The sequence below is a fragment of the Pseudophryne corroboree genome, chromosome 10 (assembly GCF_028390025.1).
Source record: "Pseudophryne corroboree isolate aPseCor3 chromosome 10, aPseCor3.hap2, whole genome shotgun sequence".
NCBI classification, from domain to species: Eukaryota; Metazoa; Chordata; class Amphibia; order Anura; family Myobatrachidae; genus Pseudophryne; species Pseudophryne corroboree.
This window is the reverse complement of record NC_086453.1, coordinates 45,559,749-45,580,343: the sequence shown is the minus strand read 5'-3', so window position 1 is coordinate 45,580,343 and position 20,595 is coordinate 45,559,749.

Here is a 20,595-nt window from a genome sequence, read left to right as displayed (position 1 = left end):
CCTTTAATTCTGTACACATATTAATTACGCAGGTTCTGTGGCTGATTATAAACCAGGTGAAATGGAGTCTTGAAGGCAGACAGCCACAGATCCTGTGTAATTAGTATGTGTCCAGAATTAAAGGGATGAGGTGGTAACCCTAAACGGAGGGAGATTGTAGCTGCAAAGACACGCCTTAGTTGCAGATAGTAGCAGGCTTTCCCAGGTAGAATAAGTCCATGGAATGTGGGTTCCACTCTCCTTAATGCATTTCTCTGCCTCCAGAGCTTGGCAGTTTCATCAAAAGGAGTCCATAGGTGTGAATTAGTTCCAGTTAGTGTATTTATACTGAAAGCAGACAATCAGCTGTTATTTATAATTAGTACACCTGGGTATAAACGGTGATCAACATAAAAGTGAAATAATTAATCAAGAAAATAGAGGTGAGAAGTATTTACAACATATTTTAAGACATTTAAACTATAAACATCAATATATGTATCAGTATATAAGAGATACAGTAAGCACATAATTATTTATATGTTACTAGAACTAGGCATCACTGATCCACTTTGAAGAGATTACTTATTCTTGTTAAATATGCTTCAAATAGTTGCCCTTAATAGCCATCCTTGTGGCTTAACTGACTAGAGCCACATCTCTGTCACCAAGTGGTCCGTGATTCAAGTACTGCATCATTTTGAGGTTTTTTATTTTATTTTTTTTATAATTACACTCCATTTTAACTTAGAAAATTGCGTATATTTATATTAACCATCTAATCACAGTAAAACAATATTGCATCTCTATTCCATTTTAGGGAGATAACATAATTATATTAAATATACTTTTAATAGCTGACTTCTATAACAATCTCTGTGGCTCAACAGGTCAAGACCACATCTCCATTATTACAGGGTTCATGGTTCAAATCTAACCCCAGTTGAAGTTCCATTATTTTGTTATTATTTAATGTGCAAAGCATAAAAAAGTACAGTGTGTCTACATTAACCTTTTAATCACAGTATAGCAAATTTTCATGGTTTAAATGGCATAACAAACAATCACCAATATTAAATCAATTAGAAACATTATTAATATTATCTGTCTCACTACTCTACTCAAGAAGATGTCATATTATATGAAACTAAATATGTCTATAATAGTTAATTTGCACAGTATGTTGTATGGCCCACTGGCTAGAGCTATGTCTTCATCATCATAAGATCCACGGTTCAAATCTCACCTAACATGGATTTTTCCTTCATCATTTATAGTCTATTTATTATTATTATTATTATTATTATCATCATCATCATCATCATCATCATTATTACTATTATTAACATTATTATCATTACAAGGTGAATTATATAATAATAAAAATGAGGCCCCATGACCACAATAATCCTGTCATAACTTCTTCGATTTCAACAATTTAATAAGGTGTGTCTTGTTAAATAAGCTGTATCTTGTTAAATAAGCACCACTCATAGTTATACCAATTGATTCATGGTAACATGAGAATTCTCTTACTAAAGCACCTAATACCAAATTGAAATTCCCATATATATATATATATATATATATATATATATATATCAGATATTAATAATATAATCTCAATATTTTAATTTAAACCAATTAGAGACAGGGCATTAAAAGCAAAAATCCAAAAGGCTTTTCTCTTGCAGAGAAGGTTAAATCTGTTTCCTTCGCTTATGGTGAATCCTGACAAGCTATGAGTGTTAATACCTTTAATCACATTAAGCCTATGTTCCAAAAACCTCCTTTTTAGGGATCTCCCCACATATTGAGCTCCACATGTACAGGTAATCAGATAAACCACATACCTTTTTTGACAATTAATGAAATCCTGAATATCAAATGGTTGTCCTAAAGTTTGCGATTCAAATTTACTACTTTAATGTTTAATAAATTTGTAAGTTATACATCAAAAATGTGAACATTTATAACAGTCTTCTGGTTATACAAAGAAATAAAACCGGTTATTTTCTATATATTCTGAGATTGGTTTTAATGGAATAGGAGTCAAATGACTAGGAGCAAGATAGCCTTGAAGGTTTCTGGTGTTTTTCAGCTATTAAAAGTAAAGATCCTCTGTATTTAATAAATGCTTCTTGAAAAGCCCTTTTTAGTAAAACTTCTGGGTATCCCTGTTCTTTAAAGGCGTCTTTGAGTTCCATTGCTTGTATAGCAAGATAAGAATCATCAGAACAGTAATGGCACAACCTATAATATTGAATCTTGGGAATATTTTGCATCCAAGGTGCAAAATGACAACATCTCTAGTTTAAAAATATATCAATCAACTTGTTTACTATAAGTAGTAGTGAATATCTCTTGACTCTCAATACGCAAGGCAATATCAAGGAAATTGTTGTGCAATGAATAGTTCAAGTGAAATACGTTCCAAATGAAATAGTGTTCTTGTGAATTAGTGTTTTAATGAATAGGGAGTGAATAATGGGTGTGGATGTTGAGACGTAGATCTTGTGAAGAGAGGAGATGTCAAGTTGGGAGATATTTTGAGATAAGTTAAGAAATGTACATTGGTGTAGTTAGTTTAATGGCCTTGTGTGTGAGTAAAAGTATTTTATATTGATTATGGTAGAATACATGTAACGAATGGAGGGAATGACAGAGTGGATCTGCAGCTGATGAACATCTAGCAAGGTAGATAAGCCTCACAGCTGCATTCAGAATGGATTGCAGTAGTGAGAGTCTCTTTTTGATAAGACCAGTAAGAAGACTATTGCAATAGTCAATGCAGGAGATAATGTGAGCATGGATTAGAGTTTTTTCAGTGTCTTGTGTAAGGTATGGTCGTATTTTGGATATGTTTTTAAGATACATACAACATGATTTTAAGAAAGATTGAATGTGGGGAATAAAGGACAGTTCAGAGTTAAGGATGACACCTTGGCAACGAGCTTGTGGGATAGGACTGATTGTCGAGTTCTCAACAGTGATAAAGATATCAGGTTGGTAACTACTATTGTCTGGTGGAAATATAATTAACTTTGTTTTGGAAATTTTAAGTTTGAGGTGGCAAGTTGACATCCAAGACGAAATGACAGAAAGGCATTCAGTGACATGGCCCAATACAGATGGTGACAAATCTTAGGAGGATAGGTAGAATTGAGTATCATCTACATACAGATGATACTGAAATCCAAAAGAGCTGATTAGTTTGCCAGGATAAGTGGTACAGATTGAGAAAGGCAGAGGACCTAAGATTGTGCCTTGCGGTACTCCAACTGAAAGAGGTAGCAAAGAGGAGGTGAATTAAGAAAAGTGGACACTGAAGGAGTGATTAGATAGAATGAGAACCAAGAAAGGATTTTGTCTTGCAGACCTAGGGATTGCAGTGTTTGTATGAGAAGAGAGTGATCAGCAGTGTCAAATGCAGGAGAGAGATCTAGAAGAATAAGAAGTGAGAAATAGCATTTAGACTTCACAGTGACCAGATCATTCACTACTTTAGTCAGTGCTGTCTATGTGGATAGGGAATTAAAGCCTGACTTAAGTGGGTCCAAAAAGTTGCGTGAGTTAAGAAAGTGTGTGAGGTGAGTGTAGGCAAGTCTCTCAAGTAGTTTGGAGAGGCATGGGAGCTGAGAGATTGGATGGTAGTTTGAGAGAAAGTTAGGTTCAGAATAATTTTATTTTCAGAATGGGAGTAATCACTGCATGCTTGAACAGTGAATGAAAGAACCTAGTATCGAGGGACAGATTATATATATTAGTTAAGGTTGGAATGATCACAAGAGACAGATATTTACTTATGTGTAAGGGTATAGGATCAGGAGGAGAGGTAGTAGAGTAGCAGGACGAGCAGAGCATTGATACTTCATCTTCATTTGTGGGTTCAAATGAAGAAAGAGTGCCAGGGAGTTCAGCTAGATGATTGAGAAGGTCACTACCATTTTATCTCAGATCTTATCAATCTTGTAATTGAAGTAGGAAGCAAGATCTTGTGTCTTGATATTGGCAGGTTGGTTGGGTGAGGGAGGCAGGGCTGGCAGTAGAAATCTTGGGGCATGGTACAGTGATACCTCTGGGGGCCCCCTCAGATTATTATATATATATATATATATATATATACATACAGTATATATATATATATATATATATATATATATATATGTAAAGACAATGGAGGAGGGAACAAGTGCCTGATAGTAATCACATGCCAGCATTGTAGAGATTTGCCGAGCTACCTTTCCCCCAACCCGGTGGTATTGGTAGAGTAAAGACCCTCCATTGTCCACTGTCACAGGTATATGCAGTACAGGATCTTTGTCTGATTTTCCATTGTGCCAAATAAAACAAACTTACATAAGAAAAGGGAAATATCCCAGAATCACGTCTGTTTACAAATATATCTAGAGACCAACTTTGCTGAGAGCAATGAAGAAATGGTAGCTGTCCAGAAACCACAAGTTTAACCGCATAAGAGGTATCATAAAGATAGTGGACACATGTCTTGGGAGCTGCTTCATCAATGATCTAACTACAGGCTGATGTAATTCGGAGAATCTGGTATGGGTACTACCTATATTGTACATGTGTGTTGTCATTGTACCCAAAGATACTACACTATCAGGCGCTTGTTCCCTCCTCCACTGTCTTTACAGATTACCCAAACAAGCACATACCAAGTGTTATATAAGGAACTGAACTGCCACCCACAGAGGAATCTGTGGTTCTAGTGTTGAAGTCACTACTTGAGCTACTGCTGAGTGAACTACCTTTACGAACAATCTTCATAGATAAATACAGTACAGGAAGGAGCGCATCAGCGTAACTAATCTTCTCATATATATATTATATATTAAAGCACAACAGATTTTCTGCACTATATAAGAAACTGTTTATATATATATATTTATACACATATATAAATATGTATATCTACAGTATTCTTACTCACCCACATTCACCACAGCCTGTGTCTCCCTCTCTCTCTTTCCTCTCACACTACCCACAGTCTGTCTCTCCCCAATGACTCCATGCTGCATTCACAACTCCACCACCCCATCCCAAAACCATTTGTCCCTTCACCATGCCACTCTTACTCTGGTGAAAGGCTCACCTGCACTGTACTCCCTAGTACCCAGACCTGAATACCGCCAAGCAGACTCCACTAGTAGAGGTCAGCTCAGGGCACAGGAATCCTGGCTAGCAGATATGCTGCCATGTCCCATAACTGCCTGCAACAGAGCTGGACCCGATAGACTGTGTGTGAGAGGCTCCTGTCACTCTGAGACTGTGGCCACACTGCCTGTAGCTCATTGCCCTATTTGGACAAGACGCCTCACAACCCTGTCCGGCACTAAGCAGCATATCCTTGGGGCCCCTCTGATCCTTGGGACACTGTACAGGTGTCCCATTTAAGCCCCTCTGTCGCCAACCTTGAATGGAGGGGTTAGAAGTTATTTAAATGTATTAAAAAGTAATTTTGAGTTAGAGGCTTGAGCAGAGATTAGAGTTTGAAAATATGTTTGTTTGGTAGTGTCCAGGGCATTACAATAAGAGGTAGACTGTTTTATATATGAGAATAAACTTAGGTGTAGCACAAAATGATAAATACCACCTGAGTGCCCCATCATAGGAGAGTTCTTGTTTACCTTCGGGTAAAAGTTGTGTATCAAAAATAAACTTAGGTAGTAATTTTTTTGTAATTTTGTACTTATAATATTTCTACCTCCTTATATAAAGATATATTGAATTAATAGATTATCTAACACATATTTTCCTCCTAACCAATTGACCACCAGCAGTTTATACAGTACTATGATGGAATTATTTGTACAAGACTCTACACCAACCGGATTGTACACCCTCTCTTTTTCTCCCTCTTTTTCTCCATCTGTTTTCCCCTCTTTTTATGATGATAGAAACTGTCCATCTGTGGCAGGTGATGTTCATATAAGTATAAGCATATAATGTATTTACGGCTTTGGGAACTATGTATTATGTATTTAAACTCTCTTTGTACATGTGTTTGTTTATTTATTTGTCTACAATATTTGATTTTTGATTGATGTGTTTTTACTGAACATCTATAACAAAACTGCAAGCTTACTTATGCTGAAATCCCTTTCAACTAATTAATTAATTAATTGGACTATACTGTGGATCAAGGATTTACACAGCTTCCTATACTGCATGAGGCAACTTCTTCTGAGAAAGCTGCCAGGAGCAGAGAAATGCATTGAAGCCTCATGCAGAGTGATTTTTAAAGCACAGCACTATTGCCAGCTTCCCCACAGAGCATAAACATCAGATGAAGGGTGATATACCCAGTTGCACCAATGGCCCTGGTGGGCTCCTAAGGAGATCATTACCTCCTGCTAAATTAAGTTCCATTCCAGCAGGTTATACATCGCTCGCATATGTGCCCTGCTTTGTTATATATTACAATGCTACCTATGTGCCTAGCACCCGGATTCTCTTAAACAAGCCACTTAACAGAGAACTCCGGTGAGTGACACTTTGCTGTGTAGAGATTGATGGGACTGCACTGAGAATCTGCACAGCATTAAAATGTATGCCAACCACTGTTGGTACTACTATTATCATAAATTAATGTGGATACAAAAAGCTGCTGTTGGCCAATTTGTATTGTCATTTTGTTTGCTAAAACAGTATCTCTGAGATCTATTAATATACAGCCTTTAATTAAAAAATAAATTATTTACTGTTTTTTTAAACTGCTGATGCAGAGCTACATTATTTTATCCAAATGCAAAAATGTTGCTCTATATAGCTTTATTCTTTTTTAAATAAATAAATTGTTAATAATTGTATACAGTGTGTTAAGTTTGTGCTACAGCAGTGCTGCGGATTTCTTTCTGATAGCCTTTTTATTAGAGGGTTTGCACTCCTCTAGACAGCCAGGCAGATGCAATTTCACATTTGCTACACTAGTTATAATCACTAACTTGTGCCAGGACTGAAATATACCTATTATATTTGAGTAAGTCATTGGAATATGAGATTTATACCACTGATATTCAACTTTACATAAGATTTTTTTTAGGTGTCTTGTTAATTTAGAGTGCTATTGTTGGCATCTAGACCTATGTAGAGTGTGATGATTAGCTGGAGCTACTTCATCAAGAGCTATTTCTAGAGTCTGGTTCAGGTGTGATACAGCCATCTCAGGAGAAGTGAATGCAGAATTAGGTTAAAGCAGTTGTTGCAGAGAGGTGGAAAGTTCTTGAAAATTATTTGCATTAATATTTCTGTGTGTTTGAGAAGGATTGGAATACTTCAGTGACACTGAGTTTGTAGTATTGGAGGAGAGCATGCAGGTGATAAGATTGTGATCTGAGAGCGGTAAAGAAGTGTTAGTGAATTCAGAAACTGAGCATAGTCCGGTTAATGCTAGATCAATGCAGTGACCCTCCTGATGAGTAGAGGAGTCAGTTTATTGGGAGAAGCCGAGAGTGGAGTTTAGAGAGAGTAGATTCGGGGCATGAGCAGCAGATTTCAGACTATCAATAGCAATATTGAAATCACCCATGATGATGGTGGAGACACCAGAAGATAGGAAGTGAGGGAGCCAAGCAGAAAAATCTTCCAGAAATTGTTTAGGTTAACAAGGTGGGCGATAGCTGCAACACACAGAGAGAAACAAGTGTAAATCTTGCTAGAATGTACTTCAAATGATGTAAATGTGAGTGATAGAACCTGTTGTAGAACTGTGTATGCGAAGGATTAGGAAAGTCCAACTCCACCTCCTTTACTGTTACCTGGACTGGACGTGTGTGTGAAGTGGAGACCACCATGTGACAGTGCTGCAGGGGAGGCTGTGTTATGGATAGATGTTAATTTGGTAAAAACAGAGCTTGCATTCCATAAGGCACATTTTAGCGATTTGGAGGGTGAAGGGAGACATGATGTGTATGTTGGCAGGATTTCTACATTGCTGCAAATCAGGTGAATGTGAGTGGGACAAGTGGTTTGGTCCCTGATTTGATGAAATATCACCAGCTACCAGAACCAGCAGAGAGAGATAGATGTGAGTGTAGGAGGTTTGTGAATGTTTTTTTTTATGGTGACAGGTTGTGGATGTTATGGTTAATGTATAATGATAAGTAGAAAGCTCATGAGTGTTAATCAGAGGGGAGTGGACAATTGAGGAGGCAATGTGTACAGGGAATTCACCTCTCAAGCACGGTCCATTAGTACAGGGGGCCCTCAGTGCTGTGTCCTCTCACCCCTGCTCTTCTCCCTGTACACTGTACCTGTGACTGTACCTCAGAGGTGCAATCAGTAAAGATCATAAAATTTGCTGATGACACTACCGTCATCGGCCTCATCAAGGACGGGGATGAATCAGCCTATAGACGGGAAGTAGACAGGTTGGCCCAGTGGTGCATCCACAACAACCTTGAGCTCAACCCTCTCAAAACTGCCGAGATGATAGTGGACTTCAGGAAGAAGTTATCTAGTGCACCTCCGCTAACGATTGCTGAAAGTGTGGTATCTCTAGTGGACTCCTTCAAGTTTCTAGGGACCACAATCTCCCGGGACCTTAAATGGGGGTCCAACACAGATGCCACTGTTGGGAAAGCACAGCAGAGGTTGTTCTTCCTCAGGCAACTAAGGAAGTTCAACATCCCACAGAAGCTTCTGCTCCTCTTCTACTCCGCGATTGTGGAGTCGGTACTGTGCTCCTCAATACTCGTATGGCACAGCTCCGCCAGTGCGAGGGACAGATGCAGGCTCCAAAAGGTGGTCAGAACTGCAGAGAAGATCATCGGGGCCGACCTTCCCTCAGTCCAGGACCTGTACCTGTCCATAGCTAAAAAGCGGGCAATGAAGATAGTAAAAGACCAACTACATCCCGGCCATACCATGTTTAACTTGCTTCCTTCAGGCAGGTGTTACAGGGCCGTCCCCGCCAGGTCCACCAGAAGCCTCAAAAGTTTCTTTCCCCATGCGGTCTGCCTGCTGAACTCCTGAACATTGACTGACTAGACGTACATGTAACTAACTTGCGTCCCTATGGTATACCTATCTGTGTGACTTTACTTGCCCCCCCCCACCTGCTTATCTGTTACCTAATTGGCTGTTGTATAGCAAATCGAAGACAAATTCCTAGTATACGCAAGTATACCTGGCCAATAAAGCTGATTCTGATTCTGAGATGGGTGAGTGGCAGGGAGAGTGAATTATGTAATTGCTTTGGAAAGGATACCATGAAGTGAAATGCAGAGAAGCAATTTGTTGAACATGATGTATTTGAAATAAAACTAAAGTTATTTAGTCTTAGAGAATAATGAAGTTGCAATTGTTACAGTTAAACATTCAAAAACCTATTTTGATTGTGTTATTCCGCTGTTCATTTTAAAACACTTAGATTATGAACAATTTATAAAATAGCTATGGGGAATTAATTGTCATTTATTTTTAATCTCTTAATTTAAATGGATGTCATTTACTAAATTTGTAACAAATTACTTTTGTGAACAGTAATATGTATTTTAGTTTTTATGTTTGTTTACAACCATTTAAATGTCTATGATACTGCACATTATTGATGTGTTTGTAGGGAAGAGCCAACATGGAGATTGCTGATTTAAATCAGACCTCAAATAATTGGACAGATGATTATTTCCCTGGGTAAGTATATTGTTTAAGTAGAAAAATGTATTTCTATGTGTGAAAATGTTATACATATTTAGGTATGGTTTATCCCAATGAAAATTTTTGTTACCTTTTCTATTTTGCACATTTGTGGTAATGAGTGATAATGTTTATTTACAGGTTTCACTCATTTTATTAGATAATCAAAGTACAAATCTTTAGTTTATGATTAAAACAAAAAAAAGTAATTTAAAAGCTATTTTAATCCTAAAGAATATGCAATTTGATTCTTTAAACATATTTAAAAAAATAGGTTCAAAAGTGACTTTTGTACAAATTCTAAAACTTTTCAGTAGTGATCATTGCAAACTGGTGATTAAAGTCTATGATGTAAATTTACTTAGCATTGGTTTGGGATTCAATTAATAACCAATAGCTTTTTAGTGTCTAAAGTCTGTACCAAGAATTGGTTTTGTTTGTCATTTAAAATCTGCCAATTGATGGCTATCCATTTTAAAGCACTTCTATCACCAAAAAACCCATAAAAGCTGCTGTCAATCAGCAATGGGTGTCAAGCACTGTTCAGACCCATAGTATCTGTACAGATTTTGATGTATAAAAAGTAAAAAAAAAGGGGAAAATCAAAACAAATGATGTGAGGACCCCCCCCCCAAAAAAAAATATAAAATATATATATATATATATATATATATATATATAACTAATCCCAGGCTTCCTAGTACAGGCTTGGCTAGTATTGATTAATATGGTCGCAGTTAATATACTGCTTGATGCAATGCTGACAAACATAATATCGGCAACCAAATCACAAACAAAAAAATCCCGACAGGCACACTAAACATACAACCAATATACCAATACAGCTTAAAAACCGGCACACCTCAAATACCGACACTCAAAATACTGACAGGTCAAGACGATAATAAAAACCAACAACACAAAATACAGACACTGTGAAGACACTGACACAGTGAAGTTACTGAAAAATCGAAATACTGGTAAACACAACGCCGGCAAGGTTGTAATCCTTACAGACCACAAACCCCCCAGTCAGAATACCAAACACTGACATTCCGACATACAAAATACAGACAACCACAACACGGCAAACAATATACCAACACTAACACAATTCCAATAGTCAAAATACCGACACCAATACAATACTGACAAAGAATAATTCCAGCACTAATGCTGACAGAAGAAACACCTGCAATCACAAGACTGACAAACAATATACCGATACTAACACAATCCCGGTAGTCAAAATACCAACACCAATACAATATTGACAAAGAGTAATCCTAGCACACGTGCTGACAGATGAAATACCGGCAATCACAACACTGACAAACAATATAATAACACAATCCTGATAGTGGCCTGGTCTCACGTATTAATATATTATTATGTCATATCATGAGTTCTGAATATAAAGAATAACGTTAAGGCAGTAGAATCCAAGCTCATTATAAATGAGCAAATACTGTAGTAAATACTCATTATACTGTAGCATATACTGTAGATATAGATCTCTTAAAATCATTTGTTTTCACCAAATAAAGATACTACAGTATTCACAAGAAGTTCTAAAGTCTAAAACGAATTTCCAAAGCAGAGAATACAGGTAACTATCCAACATTTTCAGTCTTTTATGCTTGTCTGGTAAGTCATATTCTTGTAAGATTCGTGTGCATACTGTACACACAATAGAATTGTAATTCATACACAGTAACAGCTAAATAAACGTAGTACAATCTATATGGAACTGTCAAAGTTGCTTACTGGTAAATCATGAGTGAAGCCCTGTTTGTCTCCCACCTTGTGCAGACCAGTTCTGAAGTATTAGTCTTTTTAGAAAAGAAGTGGATTGTTTTTAGCAGGACAGAGAGTGGCCAGATGATTTTGTGAAATAACATACCCTAGGGTTGTGAGCTTCACCACAGATAGGTTCATATTGCAGATGATTCCTCTAGCTACCTTAAACTTTAAATTACTCAATTAGTCTTTAAATTCTTTAATTTTTTTAGGTAACTAATTTTACAGCTACTATTTCATATTTACTATTATTATGGTTTCTTAATCTGATTAAAAGAGCCAGATTAAGAAATTAAACTGTTTCTAAATGAGTGTCCTTACTTAACCTTGGGTAATTGGTCAAATAATTTATTCTGCAGAGCTCATATATTTCAATAATTTCTCCTTTGTTAAAATAAATTTCCTTTCAAAATTATACAAGAAGAATATTTGACTGCTAGGATTTGAAAGGAAAAGTCACTTACCCGTGTAAGTTTTATAACTACTTGATTTATTAGCATAAACCCTTCATCTATTATTCTCAACTGTAATACAATAGAGAGAAAAATACATCAGGGGATTAAGTCATTACAGCAGGGGATTAAATCCGATTGGCCAGTCTCCGTTAATACCACTAAAGGTCAAGATAAATGTGGATCCATCTGTACATGACCACATACTGTTTGTTCCACAAAAATTTGTTTCTGGATTGTATCACAAACAGGTAAAAGAAGGGGATGCTCACATTATTGCTATTAATGGTTCATAACACACTATTATTATATACAGGTATTGCAGATTTTTTAATATATGGGCCTCATGGCTATATACCCCCATTTATAATTGAATTATTATTATTTTTTGTTTACATTAATGATCCTAAAAAAATGATTGCACTGAAGAACCCATTAAATAAGCAATTATATGATTAGGAGATATACAGAATATATCAAATTGACAACTTCTGTCCCCATTAAAAAAAACACCAATTGAGAAACATTTTAACAAAAGATTTATTTTTACTCAATTGAAATTTACAGTCTGGGTCACACACAGACACATGCATATTGTACAGTACTTTACATACAGTTAGGGTCACACACAGGCACAGACAGACAGAGGTACCGCTCACAATGATTGTTCTCCCTAGAGTTGCTAAGAAGAACAAAAAACACTGGTAGCAGGCAGGCCCTAGGTGGCTGCTTGTACTGCAGTGTGGGAAATCCGCCTCTGGGTATAATGAAGACTCCTTTGCAGTGTGAAGTAATTTCTGCTGAAGCTGGTAAGCAAGATGAAACATGTAGGCAATAGCAAAAAAGTCACCAGTGACCAAAATACACTGAGATCAGAAGATAAAAGTGACCAACAGCTTTGGATCAAGTTGCAGTTCCAACACTTCCTCACACCATGAGATTTGAACAGCTAAAGAGAATTCACTATTGTGGTAAGAAGACAGTAAGGGATATTCAATTGTTTGAAAAGTCAGTTGGGTGTCTGTTTATCCTATCTAATAGACAGGAAAAACAACAACACCCAATCGACTTTTCAAACAATTGAATTCCCCCCACTATATACTTCAGGAACTAAACCTCTAAAGGTTGAACTCACTGGGGCATCACACACACAATAACTTACCAATAAGCAAAGCTACTACATAACTTGTGCCCCATATACAGTAGATAGGGCTACATTCTTTCAGCTAAGAAACACTGAGCCGTAATGCACATGACTCTGTATGGAATATGATAGAAGAATGAATAAAACATAATGCATATGCACAGAAATATTACTGGAATAAAAAAAGCATAAAAGACAATGCATATGATTGAGGTTAAAGTAGAAGGCTACATACCTGCATTCATGTATTTGGAAATTAATTTTAGACTTTGAGAATTGATTGTGAATATAGAAGTCTTATATTTCAGAAATACAATTTATGTTAAGTGATAAATATAACTATATGCAGCTCTCATCTACTGTATACTGTAACTAATCAGGACACTACTGCCTTGCTTTCATATTTTAATATAAGTGTATTAATAACTCTTTTACCTTTGTTGTTTTCCATGTATTTTTGGACAATTCATATACATATATTAATACAATATATAGATAATTAGACATGTATAATTTAAATGATTTACTTTAGCAGTTGTCAAAATACTAAATAGAATTTAATTTAATTCATACCATACATGCTCTATAGAGCTTTAAATAACGTGTAGAGAGATAATTATACTGCAAATAATCCCACTCAGATTTCCAATACAGTATGTCCATCTCACATTGTTGTTCACTAGTACAAATGATTAACTAACTATTGATAATAGTTAGTTATAAACCATCTTAACAGCAGTAATGTCCTTATTCCACTGTATATGTTTGTGATACAATCTAGAAACTGATTATTGTAAAATATATTGTATGTACTCATGTGTATACCGTATGAACCTTATGTTAAATTGGGTGCATTCTAGTTAACTCAGTGCAATAATATAGCTTTAACTGAGTTATTCTTTTAAATTTTGGTAGCCACATATTCTTCTTATGATTTTATGATTAAACATATAATTTCCAAGACAATGTTAAATTAGTTTGTTGAAAATGAAGAATCAATTACAGTATCCTATATAATAAAATGCTAATGCTGCTCCTCACCTCTATGGGGGTGATTTCAAGTGTTGCTCTGTTCAGGTGTGCACAACCCTATAAAAGAGAAAATTATTTAGACAATTCTGACTATGGCCCTCATTACGAGTTGTTCGCTCGCAAGCTGCTTTTAGCAGCTTTGCACACGCTAAGCCGCTGCCTACTGGGAGTGAATCTTAGCATAGTAGATTTGCGAACGAAAGATTAGCAGATTTGCGAATAGACAGTTCTTAGCAGTTTCTGAGTAGCTCGAGACTTACTCTGCCACTGCGATCAGTTCAGTCAGTTTCGTTCCTGGTTTGATGTCACAAACACACCCAGCGTTCGCCCAGTCACTCCCCCGTTTCTCCAGCCACTCCCGCGTTTTTCCCAGAAACGGCAGCGTTTTTTTGCACACTCCCATAAAACGGCCAGTTTCCGCCCAGAAACACCCACTTCCTGTCAATCACACTACGATCACCAGAACGAAGAAAAAACCTCGTTATGTCGTGAGCAAAAATACCAAACTTAATAGCAAATTCACTTGGCGCAGTCGCACTGCGGACATTGCGCATGCGCATTAGCAACTAAACGCTCCGTTGCGAAAAAAAATAACGAGCGATCAACTCGGAATGACCACCTATATTTCTGCAACTGTCCATTCTAGTGCTATTACTTTATCTGATTTTGTCCAAAATACATTATTCTTCTAGGATTAAAGTACCCTAGTGTAACATTCAATGCTTAAAGCACAGTACAAGCAACATTAGAGACTTCATTATCATATCCCACTAACTGCACATTCTGGGATAATACAACTCGTACACTCAAGTATATATTCATATCTGCCCTCTGACTGCACCCTCTTCTTCAAGTCACGTCAGTGAAGAATTGCTTGTCAATGCTTTCCCATTTTTCTATAAGTCTGATCTGTTTATTATACTGTAGCTTTCACTCTATTGTTTGTTTATCATCCTTACCTGCTTTATTTCTTTTTTTGTGTCCTTTCCTCTTTTCCACAGCTCTCATCTTCTGACCCCTCCATCCCTTCACACTGTGCTGTGACTCCTACTGCTTACACTGCACACACAAACACTACACACACATGACTACCTCAAAGTGGCAAAATGGTTCTGTCATGCTCTGGCTGACCAGGGATCTTCAGCAGCACCATTGTTCTCTCTGTCAGCAGCCCTCCTTGGTCTCATGCAGCTACACTCCCCTGTTCACAAGTCACTCTCCCTCTCCTCTCTTGGTAAAAAAAAAATGCCAGCTGCTCACATAGAGTGGGCATCAGGGATAGGGGGAGCCTATGGTACCATCCCCAGCAAGGCTGTGCAGGGCTGGCAGCCTTTTACCATGAACAGGGACCAATGGCAAAGTACCAGGTAGACCAGATCCCTTAATGAGCAAATAGATTGCAGCTGTAATGCTGCACATACAGTACACACAGAGGCATGCTGGCTGCTTGGTAACAGCTGGGACCAGGAATCAGCGCAGCCAAATAACTGTAGGGACCATCAGACAGTACGGCTTGCATGACGTGGTGTCCCGGTCACCTGGCAATTACCAGACCTGCTACAGCCATGAGCCGCAGCTGCTCTTAATGGTATGACTGTGTTGCTGTGTACCAAAAGTAATTTTCTATAGTGAAACTTGTTTAAAGAAATACTGACATTATTAAACCTATTGCAATGATACTTTATAAAGTACAAGACAACTCAAGATCTCTTGGATAACATCACATGCCTTGATTTTCACTGGTTTATCAAAAAACATTAGTGTTCATTTTTAGTTAATGACATTCAGTACACCAAGGGTTAAACATTTTTATAGGCCTTATGGAGGCATTGGATTGAGGACTTATACTGCAAAATATATTGTAGCTGCGCCTTTGTACTGTACCTACTGTAAGTGTGTGGAGTAGTTAAAAAAAATATATTCCATTTTGTGAAGCAATGCAGAGAGGGTAATTCTTGATTTGTGGAAGAGCAAATAACATTATTTAGGAGTTTTTTATTTTCAAGTCTTTTTTTTCATATTTTTAATGGGACTATTTCCCATCTTCCACATTTCTAGATGCACTTTTCCGAACTTAAGAGAAGTATTAAGCATACCACAGTTTTACATAGAGCACATACAGCCCTGATTCTCATGTTAGTTCATTAGAGCAAAGTGAATAGTATTTTAAGAGTAAAAGGGAAAAGGTTATTGCACAACCCTCTAACCTTGGCACACTGAGGTTTGCTGTATTACCACCAATTATGAGAATGTAAGTGTGGCCCTGAGTGGGCCATTTATGTAAAAGTGATCAATTCACATTTAAGCCACTACAAACACTACAGTATTTGCATTTGTTATTTCTGTATATTGAGACAGACGGCAAATTACATGTATAAAATAGAACTGGATAATTGATAATATTTTATTTTTATCTCTTTGTTTAATTGGATGTCATTTACTCATTTTTAACAATTTTAGTGAACAGTAAATGTATTTAGGTTTTTATGCTTATTTAATGCCTTTAAAATACAGTAAACTTTACATTATTCATTTGTTTGTAGGATAAAATCAAGCTTGGAAACTTCTACATATGAGTGTTTTGGGTAAGCATATTCATTTATATATTGTAGATAAAGTTATTTTTCTATGTACACATTTTATACATAACTATGTATGATTTATCACAATGCAATATTTTTAAATTTTTGATTTTGCACATTTTTCACAAATTGATTTGCAGGTTTGACTCATTTTATTATTATTAGGAAATCAAATAACAAATCTTTGATAAATGGTTAAAACAAAAAAAGACATTTAAAGGCTACAAAATATACAGTTTGATTGTTAAAAACAAATTGACATTATAAAAGTTTTTTCATGTTTTTAAAAAGTTTGTTCAAAAGTGAAATTTTTAAACTTTTTTAGAAGTGGCCATTGTAAACTTGCTATGAAACTCTATGACGTAAATGTAGTAAGTATCAGTTTTAGATTCAATTCATAACCAACAATGGTTTAATTTCTAAGGTTTACTGTAGCAGAAGCATCGGTTTTGAGTGTCATGTAAACATCAGCCAGTGATGGCCATTGGCTTTGAAGCCCTTCTCTTACTTTAAAATCCACAAGAATCTGTTTCAGCAAATTTTAGTCAGTGAAAAGATCAATAGGATCTGTGCACTCTTTCATGGATAAGAAGTTGAAAAATTGGATAATTTCAAACAGATGATGTGGGGGTCCCCCCAAAATGATAACTATTCCCAATGAATGAACAAGCTGAATTACACATAATATAAACATTTTTATAGCAGCAATTATATGAATTTGAGCTCTGCAAAATAAATAAACTAGACCAACTGTCCTAGGATTACAAAAACACCATTTGAGAATTATTTTAACAAAGACTTACTTAATAGGTTCTTAGAATTGAATTAAGCAGCAAGAAAATATAAAAAAATGTACTAAAATCTGTGTTTTAGTAGATTACAAATTAAAGCTTTCACAGACCAATTAAGGCATGTAAAACTTATGGTATATAGAAGATTCCTGTGAAGTTAGTAGCTATTTCAAATGAAGCCTTTAAGCCAGGTGAAATATTCAGGCAACCAGGCCCGGCGCTACCCGCTCAGCAAAGGGATGCAGTGCAGGTAGGCGCCGGGCAGGAGAGGCGCCTTCACTGCTCTGCATCCCAGCTGAAGCGCCGTCCTGTCCCCCCCTGCTGCTGCTGCTGCGCCTGCCCTGTCACACTGACAGGCAGCCGCAGCAGCACCGGCAGCATGAAGCCTTCTCCTCTCTCCCCTGTGACAGGGAGAGGAGTGTCAGTGATCGTTCGGCCGAAAAGGGGCGGGGCTACACGGACCAAGGGGGCGGGGCTACACAGGATCATGCTATTGAAGATCTGGCCAGCACAACTGTGGTAAGTGGATGTAAAAAGAGTGAAAGAGAAAGTGTGTGTGTGTGTGTGTGTGTGTGTGTGTGTGTGTGTTTGTATTTATGTATATACTGTATTTATGTATGTGTGTATCTGTATGCAGAGCCGTAATGTGTAAAAAGGGGACGCTGTCTGCCGTAATGTGTAATAAGGGGGATGCTGTCTGCCGAAATGTGTAATAAGGGGGACACTGTCTGCCGTAATGTGTAAATAAGGGACACTGTCCGCCGTAATGTGTAAAAAGGGGACGCTGTCTGCCGTAATGTGTAAAAAGGGGACGCTGTCTGCCGTAGTGTGTAAGAAGGGGATGCTGTCTGCCGTAATGTGTAAAAAGGGGACACTGTCTGCCGTAATGTGTAAAAAGGGACTTTGTCTGCCGTAATGTGTAAAAAGGGGGACGCTGTCTGCCATAATGTGTAAAAAGGGGACGCTGTCTGACGTAATGTGTAAAAAGGGGGACGCTGTCTGCCGTAATGTGTAAGAAGGGTACTCTGTCCGCCGTAATGTGTAAAAAGGGGGACGCTGTCTGCCGTAATGTGTAAAAAGGGGACGCTTTTTGCCGTAATGTGTAAAAAGGGGGATGCTGTCTGCCTTAATGTGTAAAAAGGGGCGCGCTGTCTGCCGTAATGTGTAAAAAGGGAAATCTGTCCGCCGTAATGTGTAAAAGGGGCTCTACCTGGTGTAGTGGCGCTGCTGTGCGGCGTAGTTTGAATAATGGAGTCTACTATAATATGTATACAAAGGAAAGAGAACAGAGTTGCCTTTTTGTGATGCGCACTACTAGTTATAAAAATTAACTTTTAATTTGTATCAATAAAACCGATGCGAAATATAAAGTAAAATATAAAGAGATGAAAAGATAGAAAGAGTCTTTAAAATATATGACTTCCTGCACACAGGGCGTTCGCTAGGCTATAGGTTCTGTATGCCTGTATAGTGTACAAATAACTGTACGTCTCTCCGTATTTATAGGTAGACGTTATGTAATCTCCAGCAGTGATTCGAATCTTATTTTGTGTTGATAGGCAAATATGCAAATGCTAGCAATTCATATCTTGTTTTCTATTGCCTTTACTGGCATATTGTGTGATTTTTAAGGATGTTTATATATTGTTTATTACTCTTATATTTTCAGTGTGGCTATTATAGGTCGTATATAGTAGAATAGACTGCCATTCAATCCATGTGTAGGATAAACACTGTGCTGATCTCTAAAGAATCAATCTGCACGTAGAGAGAGCCCTAAAGTATCGGTCTCTTTATTTGTGTCACTAGAAAATCAGAAAGGATTCAATGTTGCATAACCGTTTAACTGTGACTCATAGATTTGCTCCTTATTGTAATCAATTAAATGGGATTAGGTCCCTTTTACACAAGTACTTATTTGCAAATATAATCTCCCAAAGTGTGTGTCCTTTATTGTCAGTAAGAGGTGACACAGTCTAATTGTTGCTTATGTGTTGCTCAAAAAGTTACAATAGTGTGGCTGTTTCTCACAGATGTAGCTTCTATTGGCACACACAGTTATGGCTTGATGTTGTTATACTGTATCTATTCCCTTCATTGGTGACCAGGTTGTGGGATCTTGCTATGACTCATATAGTGCTGTACGTATTACAATTCTGCAACAGTTTCAATAGGAGTGCCTCTCATGCAAACAGCTATAAGGACATGAGACGCAGTGCATGTTCTTCTCTGATTGTATTTTGTATCACGTATTAAATCTCATACTATAGTGTGCTGACAGTAATAGATAGTGAGAATCACTGTCATTCCGTCTCTCTATACACTGATTGAATTCTTATATTACTGCAAGTCTAATGGATGTTATTGTTTTACGTATCTATTCTTCATCTGCAGTACTATCACATAGGTTGGTTGTGACTTATAGACTCCCGCATGTGTTTTACTGTTGTAATTAATCCAATAGGATTGATTCCTGTCAGCACAGACAGCTTTCAATATATGCAATTACACAGCATCTATCTTTTATTATCAGCACAAGTCACACACATTCTGGCCGTAGCTCAGTGGTCAGTATTGTTGCTGTGTCTATAGAGATCGGCTACTATTAATTGTCCTTTATTATCAGCATAGATCATAAGCACTGACATTGGTCAATATTGTTACTGTCTCTAATGGACTCGGCTCCTATTGATAAATATGATTACACTGCATTTACCCTTTATTATCAACACGGGTTACACACACTCTGACCGTAGCTCAGTAATCAGTATTGCTACTGTCTTAAATGAGCTCAGCTGCTGTTAATAGATATGGTTATACAGCATTTACCCTTTATTATCAACACAGGTCATGCACACTAGAGTTAGAATTAAATTATATATATAACCACAAATACAATTGAAATTAATTTTGAAACCACAGGTAATGATTAAATCGACTTATGGTCTTTTATACCGTATGGTGATCCTGATCATATTGGATTATATTGAATTATTACTGAGATATAAACAGGATGGCTCAACTGACAGAAATGATGGAGATGGATATTTCAGTGTGACTACTATGTCTCAATAAACCTCAACATCAGACACTTTATACATGAGTTATAAATGTTATCTGTATTCATCATTGAATGACGGAGTCTGAGTGGGCAC